Below are 12,509 nucleotides of genomic sequence, written 5' to 3' on the forward strand. Positions count from 1 at the left end.
TGGAACTCGGTAACCGCATACTTTGTTGCCGCGGCGCGCCGAGACGGCTTCCCGTTCACGAGCCGACGACTGAACGTTGAGAGCCCACAAAAAGGTCACATTCCCGGATGTTGATGAGACAATACTAATGCAACGATTAAACTGTTTTATTTTTGATTCTTTATTAATGAAATTTTTATAAACAAATTGGTGAGATTTTTCTGATTAAAATGATACCAAACACGACACAATTTCGGTCATATTTACTTCTAATTTATCAGAATCGATAATGAACTAATATGAACTATTAACAGTTTCTACATGAGTAAATATGATTCAAATTATGTCATATTTGGTATCATTTTAATTAGAACAATCTCACCAATATACTAGTAAAAGTTTCATTAACAACTAATCAAAAATAAAAAAGTTTCATCATTGCATTAGCGTTGTCTCGCGCGTCGGACAACAATGTATACGTTCGCTGGACTCGACGGACAGAGTGGGGGAATGTACGACGTTTAGTCGAAGCGTTCAATCGTCAGCGACTGCCCGGAGAGTTGCCGATGAAAAAAATGTAGCTGTATCACCTCCAGTCACACGTATTTTTGTTATTGGCCGAAACAGTACACACACAATCGGACTGTGTGGTCGGCTATAATGTAACCATTGGTCGGCGAGAGCGTCGCAGGCGGGCCACGCAGCCGAGTCGAGTGGGAAAAGAAGCTTTCTCTCTGTTTTTCAATGGTTTGTCCTTTTCTACGTTCGGAATACTACAAAGGCGAGTTGCCGAGGCTCGAGCTTCGGGCAAAAAACGTATTCACGAGGAAGAAGCGTTTCGTGTGGTTCACGATTACAGTCCCTGCGCGGACCCAAGTTCGGGACAATAATCGCGAGTCCCCTGTATATAGTGAAAGACAACAGCATCTAAGATCATCATCCTGAATAATGAGATTAAATAATTGTTTACCACTTGTCTACTCATTCGAGCAAAAATACTATTTTATTATCAAAATTGGAATTTCCTAAAATGGTGAAGTACTTGCTCTTCTCTTTTATCCGTTATTCGAAACTCTTTATCTAGATAATGAATTTACGGTCAAAGTTTTCAAGCAAACTGTAATTTCTGCATATCTTTTTAAAAATATATTTTGGACAATTTTGTCAACTAATATACGTTCTCGGGCCGATGTAACGTGCTCGTATAATCGGTTGGAAGTCAAAGTTTTCTTTTTAAATATGACCTGAACACATTTTCATTAAGATTTTTGAAAGAATGATGTCAAAGAAAGAAGGCATTTGGTTAAAATTTCAAGCTATCATAATCATAATAAACAGAATGAATGCAGTTTCGAAACAATCGTTTTTTGAATATTTCATACCGCTCAAAGTACAAAAATGATCAACACAGGAAGAATAAGTCTACTGTTACGAAAAAATTCTTGCATTCGAATTGTTATGTCTCTTTATTAATTCATACAATAAAGGTTCTTCTGTCAATTGTTTCCATATAATATCAATTTAATCAACGATGCTCTGATAATTATAATATTGAATATAGGGTCATTATACAATGTATTAATGAATTTCTTTGTTTCTTTCCAGCTAATCGACGTGTGACCTAGATCTAACGCTTTGTACTATGTACGCTCATCCTGTAAACGTAAATAAAGCATCGACATTTCTTATACCATGAGTTCCTTAACATATTCCTTTATTCCAAATAAATTTGTCTGAAAGTTAAATTAGACAAAGATATACAACAAAATAACATGTTGAACGAACTACCGTATCATTCATAGTCAAGAGATTCAATTTAAGAATTAATCCATAAGGGAAGATATTAAATCAAGTGACCTGATTTCGGTTCGCAAAATTCGACACACATAATATTTGGTGTCTACTATATCGCAATCGTTAAAAGAATAGATTCATGCAATAAAAATGTAGACATTCAAGTACTGCATAAATATTAAAGCAATTTATGCAGGAATAAGAAGAACTATTTCACTTCTTTTGTTCTGATTAATATTATTGTCGTGATTTCTGTTAGTGATAGCTTCTTAAGTACATAACTGCATTTTCACAATTTCATTTTTTGCGTTATAATAAGTTAAACTGAGAAATTCTGTATTTTTATGTGAACGTGGATGATACTTTAGAAATTCTTCAGTTGCAAGTAACATCAAATACATTAAATATTTCATGGTCTTAAAATAAGCAACGTGTTTGTACAGCATAAAAGAACCATTTGTTTCGATCGTTTGCATTAAACTTCAGTTTTATGGAAGAAAATACCCTCTTTATTTACGCACTTGAATTGATCAATTAACGGGCTTCAATCACACGCGCGCTCTCCCCACCAATCGTCCGTTCGCTTGCTCGACATAGCTACATATAGGGTGGGCTGGATATACGCACTGTTTGATCACCACACTATTTCCGTTATTTTTAGAGATATAAAAAAAGTTTATTCACAAAAGTGATTCAATATTGAAACGTATTATTAAAACCAATTCTATTTGCACAGTACTTTCTGTGTGTGAAAAATATGCGAGTTGAACGCGACACCGTATGTATTATGTTCGTTCCGTGCTGGGCGACAGAGTGGGTGCGCGCATGCGTGAGAGAAATACGTGGAGCGAGGGCTGTTCCTAGCGATCAATTAACAGATCTCTAATTATCAAGCTTCAACTGTAAACGGGATACATTGCGAAGAATGTAAAAAAAAGGTGAAAATGAGTACATATTCGGTGTATAAAGGAAATATGTACATATTCGGAACTGTTCCTTTTCCTTTGACTACATTTATAAGCGCGTGTCGATTCGTCATTTCACTACCGTCCTATTCTCCTTTCACCCACATATAAAAACAACAGATTGAATCTGGCAGAGGAATACTGCATTACGCACATGTATCTTCTGTCGTCAGAAATGGAAATTTCGGTGACAAACTTACGAAAACGTTATAAACCTTTGATGATCTTACGAAAGATTTCCAAGTTACAGAAGAAGGAATTATTAGTAACGTGGAAATTAAGAAGGAATTACTGTATTTAAGACTACTTCTACTGAATTTATAGAAATATTATTAGGTATAAGTGTATTGTAAAAAAAGTATGTATAAGTCGTATTTAAGGCAATTGTTATTAAATTTAAACAAATACTATTGTAGGTTGTAGATTTTTTCACACTTTCTTCAATAAAAAACAATAAACGATACATATGCGTTATTCATTAATCCCAGCATTATTTCCTCTCCTATACCTAACTTAATTTTGTCCAAAAAGTATTAATAACAATACATAGTAGTAAAATAATGAATTCCGAAACTTTTGAAAAATTTCAATTTTTGTAGTCGCCATCTGATAGTAGCCGGCGCAACTAATTTTGAAACTTCGAAAAACGCGGGAAACTGCTAGATCGATACTGTGGCGCCACCTCGCGGCGACTTCCTCGAACTAGATTAAAATGTTTCAAGTTTAGTTACAGTTTCCGCCATCAGGTAGCTACCATAAAAATCCAAATTTCTTGACTTTGCTGTTTTTTCCTGTGCTTTTTGAGATTCAAATTCCTCGCGAAATTTAACATTAAACTTATTTTGAACGCGATTTTAACTGAAGTTCAATGAAAATTTTGGAGACAAACTTATGAAACCTTCATGAAGCTTTGAAAATCAGATATAAGATTTGCAAGTTACACAAGAGGGAATTATTTGTGATGGATAAATTACACTATTTTATAAGTCTAAATGATATTGAAGCCTACTTTTACTGAATTTATAAAAATATTATAAGTGTATTGTAAAATTGTACATATAAGTAGTATTTAAGACAACTGTTACTAAATTTATACAAATACTATTGTAAATTGTACATTCTTTGAAGATTATTTAAATAAAAAACAATTAAATGCTACATATGCGTTGTTTAATAAGCCTATCACCACCGTTATCCCATATTTTCCATAAACAAATGGATAACAGTCGCCGAAATTTTAAGTTTTCGTAAGTTTTTCACCGAATTGTTATCCATTTATTTATGGATTTCAATTATATGGCCATAGCCGCAGCAACGATGGCAGTTTCTCCAGATACTATTATACCCCACGATTAATAGACTTCGGCAAAAGTATCTGTAGAAACCTGTTGATACAGATAACTACAGTGTTAATACATGCGTGTGCAAAGTTTACGAAGTTAAAATATTTAAGCCAGCTGGAACAAATGAAACTTGGAAAAGTTTTAAAGTTCCATTTATATTAACATTCTTTCAATATGTTCATAATTACAGCACCTCTCGTATTCCAGTTTAAAGATTTCCAGAATAAGGGAAGGAATCTAAAGTAATCTTCAGGTTCCTTATAAATATGTCAAGTTACCTTATAGATATATGAAAAAATATATACTTTCTTTCACCATGTACCATAAGTGACATATTCATCCTATGAATCGAAGCGACGGATATTTTCCTTCCCGCCAAATCATTTTAAGTACACGCAATATGAACGGAATACATAATGCTCCAGTTGTGCTAATAATACATACATACTTATAAATCATGCTTTATCGGTAACGTCGGGTATTGACACTAAAATGGTAAGGGGCTCTAGAGCCCCCGAACTCAATGCATTTATAAATTAATAAAATCTATTTGTAAAATGATTAAAATTACAGTTTGTGAAATTTAATGAAATGTTTAATTCTAGTACGATAGCTGCGAGTTAATTGAAAAATTATCATCCTGTTATTAACAGTAGAACTACCGATAACACTGTTCAACCAATTTTAACATTTTTCCTACCTCGTAACCGTTAATAGGCATTTCTCACATATTTATATTTATCAGCTGAATATGAATCTACAAACCGCGTTTTCCTAGCACGTCCATTTAAAAAGAATCAATTTTTGAAAAAGTGCAAATTTTCAACTTTAGAAGTGTGTTGTGCTTTTATAGTAATAATTATTCAGTTGCTATTGACACGAAATAATTCTCTGGACTCTGCCGAACAAAATGATGTAAATCGTTATTATATTATAGACATCTAACTATATTTAAATACTGATCTCAATGAACAGGACTCCGAAAACGTACCAATTTTTGCTGATATTTTTCCATTTATTTCAAGAACTAAGGGTCTAGGAGAAACAACCTACTATTTCCAGCAGTTTGATAAAATCAACAGATTTACGAATTTATACAGATTCATGAGTTACCCAATTTCGTTACTTATGTATTGTGATATAAAATTATGGAAAATCTCGTTTTAATCACTTTTACACAAGTTTACAATCCTATAATTTTGATTGCTCGGTTAGATCTACTGTTAAACGATCGATCTTGCAGTGTGAAATACGTTCCACAGCACTGCGTTGATTTCTTTAACCTTTTATGTAACCTCTCACACAACCTTTCTTTATCCTTGAACAATGTTCTCGCAAGAACCACCAGCATCCGCTTCCGATGACACACGCTGCTGAAAGTGAGAACCTTTTTCAAACTTTCATTGGAATTTCACGGTTGATCAATCGCCCGGTTCGAAGAAGGAATAGGTATTGAAAACAGAAAACTGTCGAGACAATTTTTAAAAGTGTTGGGAAACGAAAAAACAATGAAAGGCCAACGTAAGTATGTTTCGCACGGTATTTTCGTAACGTTCCATAATTGTGTTACAAATCTTGTTCAAAACTGTGAAATTATGATTTGTCACGTATATTGTTAAATTTCGTTAAAATTGGAATCTATCGTAAATTCACTAAACACTGAGATATTTAAGTTAAGGGAATTTTAAATAATATCTCTCCTTATCCTTGCTGATTGTACGTTTAGTTAGACGTAGACACCTCGATTTGAACGTTCTACACTTCGAATGGTCTGTTATTCAAACAGAGTGCCTCCTAGCAACATATACCATTTTCCGTTGCAAATATACAGGGCGACTCAGTAAGAACTACTATCGAAAATAAGCATTTAAGGTACGCATCGAAAGAATACTGATTTTCTTTTATCTTATTTTTTTGAGATGTCGAGGTGACCTTGAGTTTTGTGTTATAGGTTGCTGAATTTGTCGTTCCATCGGCAACGACGTGGTCTTAAAAAAAAGATGCATTGACCTGGAAACACCTCAAGATCACCTTGATGTCTCCAAGAAAATGAGTTATAAAAAGTCAAATTGTATCCATTCGATGCGTCCCTTAAGATGCTATATAAATCATTAAGACGTTTTTTGATAGAACCAACAGGTAACATGTTACATACAGATTAGTTGACCAAAATATTCTACTTAATCTTGAATTTCTTTTTGAATGAAAGAAGGGAATACAAATATATAAATAAAAATTGGACAGAAATTGTTGAGTCACTGTAACAGAGATGGAAAAATTCATTATCTAAATATAAATTATCTAAATCCAATTTTTATAATACAATGATATTTCTTCTTGAATAAACAAACACTTGGAAAACAATTATTTAATGTTTCTAACTTCGTAAAGGCCACAATAAAGATCTTAGGTACTGCTGCTTTTCACTAGGGTAAACCTAGTAAATGGCCCAATAGTTATATTTATGGACGTTTCAGATTAATACTTGAATGTATTTATTTATAGCAACAAAACAATCATTGAAATTGCAATTACGTTTATTTTTCTTGAAATTTTTATAAAAATAATTACTTGTTCTTACCGTCATTTTTATCAAAATAATTAGTTACTCTTATCATAATTTTTAAAGAATAATGTAAAAAGTGCAAAATACGTGAAAGCCCAGTAAATGACTGCTACATTTCTAAAACGTTTTTAATAAGAATTGTACTTATAAACTTTGGTTTAATACGCTAAACTAAAAATATGGGATATTAAAAGTGCAACTGTACTCCATTTATAAAAATTTAATAATTTTTAAATTTATAATTTACCTTTCTTGTCTAATGGTCATTCTCCGGTAGGCAGTCAATTACTGGCTCGATTACCTTATGTATTTTTCAAATAATATTGTGCCCAACACTGCACACTAAGCCCCGAGTGTAACAGGGCCAACGAGAATCGTTAATTCGCGCCTGAATGGAACAGAGCGCACCGACAGCAAAGAGATATCACTTTCCCGGCTTTCATGGTGCCACGCCCGACTACCGTGTGCTTTTGTACGAACTTGAACGAACACCCGTGGTCTCCGATGTATACTAAGTGACCAGCGGAATAGATAAGAAAAAAAAAAGAAATAACGACGCTAAATTCTCATCGAATTACGAGCAATGAGCAGAACCGACTATGTATAACCAGGTTTTACGCCGCGTATTAAGGAGAAAACGAGATTATAAAATGGAGACACGTCAAGAATATGGCACCAAATTCAGAATTTTAGATCGTCTACACTTGATAAAATACTCGTTAAGAAACGCAATAAATGTCCACCAGAATCACAAATAATATCGACAAATTCATTATATTCATTCGGGAATACAGAATGGATTACAAAATGTGGATCACGTTATAAAATAATATTCAATTTAATATTCTACTTAATTCTTTGCAATCGACTGGTATTGTCGTGGCGACACTGCAAAATGAAAGTTATGTTTATTGCAATGCAAACTAAAGTAACATATAACATTTAAATTTTGTAAATATTATAAATCGTTATTAAGAAACTTGAATTTTTCAGAATACAACAAAGATATAATTTACGAACACATCAAAGATATCTTGAGGTTTCTAGTCGTTTTGAAATACGTGCGTCTTACAAGGAGTGTATTTTAGGTGTCCACCTCCGATTGCTTTGGTTTTCGGATATGTTTTAGAGGACCGAAAAATAAGAGATACGTATTTTTTTATAGTGGCCCGTTTTCATATTTAGGGGGTGAAACCACCCCTCAAAGTTTCGACCCGGAAGTACTATCTCGAAAACCAGAGGAGATACATGAAAACTTTCAATTGGTGGCTTTCATGGTTTTTTATGTACAATAAACTGGTGTTAACAAATTGTCAAAAATACAATTTGTTTATAACAAAAAAATTTCTTATAAGTTTATTTTACAACTTATTGAAATTTGCGTAATGACATAAAATGACGAGCACTTAATTCCAAATCCATTGGTATATTTATTTTTGAAATTGCCTCCTTAGTCCTATTCCAGTATTTTTGGTATAAAAGTGGATACGCAGAAACCAAGTTAGGAGATTTTGCGAATCCTGTAGAATTTGCTTTCGAAGAGAATATAGAAATGAAATGTGCACTCTGTGATGAAACACCGATAGTTAGATGTTCTTGGTGTAAAAAAGCATTTTGGTTAAAACATTTTTTTCATGAATATCACTTTTGTGACAAATATGAACCGTAAAGTTTTCGATAATATATGTATTCTCCGAAAACCGAGGCAATCGGAAGCTTAAAGAGCGGGCGTGCGCACAGGATATAAATAATAAAACACTGCCAGACTAAGGAGGCAATTTCAAAAATAAATATACCAATGGAATTGGAATTAAGTGCTCGTCATTTTATGTTATTACGCAAATTTCAATAAGTTGTAAAATAAAGTTATAACAAATTTTTTTGTTACAAACAAATTGTATTTTTGACAATTTGTTAACACCAGTTTATTGTACATAAAAAACCATGAAAGCCACCAATTGAAAGTTTTCATGTATCTCCTCTGGTTTTCGAGATAGTACTTACGGGTCGAAACTTTGAGGGGTGGTTTCACCCCCTAAATATGAAAACGGGCCACTATAAAAAAATACGTATCTCTTATTTTTCGGTCCTCTACAACATATCCGAAAACCAAAGCAATCGGACGTGGACACCTAAAATACACTCCTTGTTAGTATGCAAAAGGTTAATTCTCTTTCTGATGACTTGAGCATGAAAACAAATTGGATTTTCTTTAAAACTGAGATACTCATGAGCAAATTTTATTCTATTAAATTATTGTATAATAAATGTGGTTTGAAATAGTTACAAATAGGATCAAACAGCATCAAATAGTTTGTAAGTCGATGGTAAGAGTGTGTCGATTCAGATTGATTTAACTTTAAATAAAAATCTTGAATGTTATAAACTGTAATTATATCTGTTAAATTTATTCTGCAACAACCTACTACATTCTCGGTTTATTTTTACACATACAATTGCTTCTTTTTCGATTGGACCACGATTCGTTTTGCCGCACCTTGTATGTTCATTTTACATTAACATGTCTGCCTTAACGCCGTCACGTATTATGTGCGATGCTCCAATTTCTAAGATAACATACTTTATTTGACCAAAACAGAATGTGTTTTGTAATATTCACCCATATTTCATGTTATCCAATAACTGTTTTATGTCATTTTAACGTCCAATTAAGAAAGTGAAAACATTCTACTGAAGAGATGAGTGATGGAGACCTATCCCTAGTAGCATTAATCGTTGGTCAACGGTATTCAACAGTTGCGAGTTAGTTGGGATATACTTAGTGTTTTTGCCTACAAATTCCCCAAATAGGGCCTACGACGAAAAAGTTATGACAATTTGCCAATGAATATCCAATGTTGGGCCTACAATTATTATAGTTGGTTAATTAACACGAAATTTACAATGATAATATAACATTAGCCCACACAAAGTTTGCCAACATTTAAATATCGTCTTAAAGACGTCAGAAACGTTGCTACAACCAAAAATTGTTATTATATTTCAAATTGATTTTTTTTGTTTTCTTATTTATGAATATACTCGCAATTTGTTACTGTCGCGCAACACGTTTGACATTTGATATTTTGTGACAATAGAGTCAGGGGACAGAAGATTGGAAATAGCTTATAATAATTATTTGTTATAATTAGCTACATGTATAAATTGTACATAATAAATTGTAAAGGTAACTTTGCTGTTAAAACACTTGTTTACCTGTTTCATATACATATATAATTTATACATGTATAGAATGATTATAACAATTATTATAAATATTATTTCCAGTGTTATACTCCTTCAAATATTTGTAAAGGATTTTATGGAAGTGTAGTATAGCCAACTGTCTTCCCATTGTTAGTTTATTGTAGGCACTCAACAATTGGTCCCACAGAAAGAAACCTCCAGTTGGGCCTTCGTATTATAGTGACGTGGGCCCTACGTTGGGAATGATCGTTGCTCCAGTTGCAAAAAAGGGTGACAATTCTAACCGTTGGCCAACCAATACTGTATCAAAGGCACATCAAAATCCTAACAATAATTGCTACTAGGGATAGAGAGGTCTGTGAAGAACGTTTTCGAAACAGTAGATAGCAAACGTGTTGAAGTAATTGATCTTTAAGCGCGTAGTTCGAACAGGAATCAAATAACTTATGATATAAAGAAGTATGCTCAATAGATACTATATAGGATGATTCACGAGAAACAGAACACCTAAATATCTCTGTAAAAATAAAAAAAAATGTTGAAGAGGAAAGTGGTACTGTTCAAAGAGTCAAATATGATGATATAAACGAACTTTTAGTTAGATGCTATTTTCAAGGTTATTTGAAGGTCATCCATGTTTTCTTAAACGATATCATGTAGTTTTATCTTCATGGCGTTGTAGTTGTTGTCAAGACGAGTTCAATGACCTAGTATACTATGACCTTGAAACGACCTTGGATAACCTTTTATTTAGATCAAATTAAACGTTCAACGAGGTGATCTTGATTTGTACCATCTTTTATTGTGAAAATTGTCCTTACATTTATATTTATTAGGCAAAGTTTTAATGAAGTTAAAAACGAAATTTTCGGGTGATTATTTCTTAGGCGTTAAAAAATATTTGCAGGCAAATAAATTTATTAAGCAATCAGATACAGGAGATTGCAGGTTAAATTTAGTGGTCCTTGTCTCTACAAAATATTCAGATTCTTTTATATTCCTACTAAGAATTTTATGCAATTATGCCATATTAAAATGAGCGAAACCTCAAAAGGTAGTAATATGATGTTTATCACATTTCTGATTTAATAAACCTCTTAATTGATAAAATACATTTTCTATTGATTCAAGTTTCTCAGAAATACTTGATGGCGTCCGAGTCTACATAAATAGATGCAGTCTATTAATTAGTATATCTTGACACAAGAAGCAAACAAGTATCTACATGTTTTGTCTGTAATGAATATTCATAATTATAGATGCAATTCTTTTTTTTATAAATGTCAGACGATTCTATCGATCAAAGACCGTCGTTTTGTGCGTATTTTCAGTAAGCAGTTTATGAAGTCCGCTGATTTCGAGTATTAATTAGAAAAACAAAATGCACGGATAATATAAAAATTTATTAAAGAAAATATAGGAGATATATCGATTTATTATTTTGTAAATAATTTTTAAGTCGTGATATAAAATATACACCGAAGTAATTCACTACAGTAAATCATCGATGAGTGTTCGAAAGCTCCTTGGCATTGAACAATAAATATTTCATAAACTAATGGCCATATGCGGGTAAAACAAACATCATTAGCTTCAAAATTCAAAGCTCCAACCGTATTAAACCTCATTAAAAAGTCAGAGTGATATCTGAGGATCTCTCCTTGTCAGTGCTGAGGAGCCTTCGAACATTCTTCGAGAATTTACTGCAGTGCGAGTTTGGAATTTGAATTTTCAATGATTAAGAACCTGAAAAGAATAAAAGCAAACTGAACTAATAACATATTTTTTACGGTAAAAGTTCCTCATAATTTTAATGGTAATAATTATTACCAAAGTGGGAAATAATTTTTTATGTATGAAAATTTGATACCGTTTTGCTAGTCAGAATGTTACATACGAAACAATGTTGCGCTGGAGCCTTCGAACACTCATCAATGATTTACTGTATAGTCCCAATATGGTGGCAATATACGAGGGGTGTTTCTAAAGTTCTGGGAATTGCTAATGAATTCGGTACTGATTAATGATTTCAGGTACTACAATTTCAGGTACAGATAAGTCCTGACAGGTTTTCCCAACGATATTAATCAATGCCGATCAGAATGATTTAGCCACTTGGAGAACATAGATGTGTTTTAAGTGTTCATTTTGCAACTATGGAAGAAGTTGTAAGTTCTCAAAGAGCCATTGTTTTCTTAAAAATTAGGTTTAAACGAATTGCGTTAGGAATTACTTGCACATCCATTTTATCAGACACCAAGCAATTATCAACTGTTACCACAAATGAAAGACAGTAATGAAAAGACTCCCAAAAAATTTTTTCAGATGGCCTAAAAGCATTAGTTTCACGCTGGGATAAGTGCATAGAGTTAAACAGGAATTAGATTGAAAAATTATAATGCAATATTGACGAAACTTAATAAAATAAACAATTTATAGTGTACCGATAAATAGTCCACTATTTCTCACCAAATGTAATTTATTTATAAGAAAATAAAAACATATGGCCCTTTAATAATATTTGTTATTGTTCTCTGGCATCCTGCACTATATTCATGAAACAAGAGGAAGGTAAGATTTACTGACTTCATATTCAATTGCAATTTCATTAAGAAAATCGTGAATTACTTATTGGAACACGTAATAGTTAGCATC

The sequence above is a fragment of the Dufourea novaeangliae genome, unplaced genomic scaffold (genome assembly GCF_001272555.1).
Source record: "Dufourea novaeangliae isolate 0120121106 unplaced genomic scaffold, ASM127255v1 scaffold110, whole genome shotgun sequence".
In the NCBI taxonomy this organism is placed as follows: Eukaryota; Metazoa; Arthropoda; class Insecta; order Hymenoptera; family Halictidae; genus Dufourea; species Dufourea novaeangliae.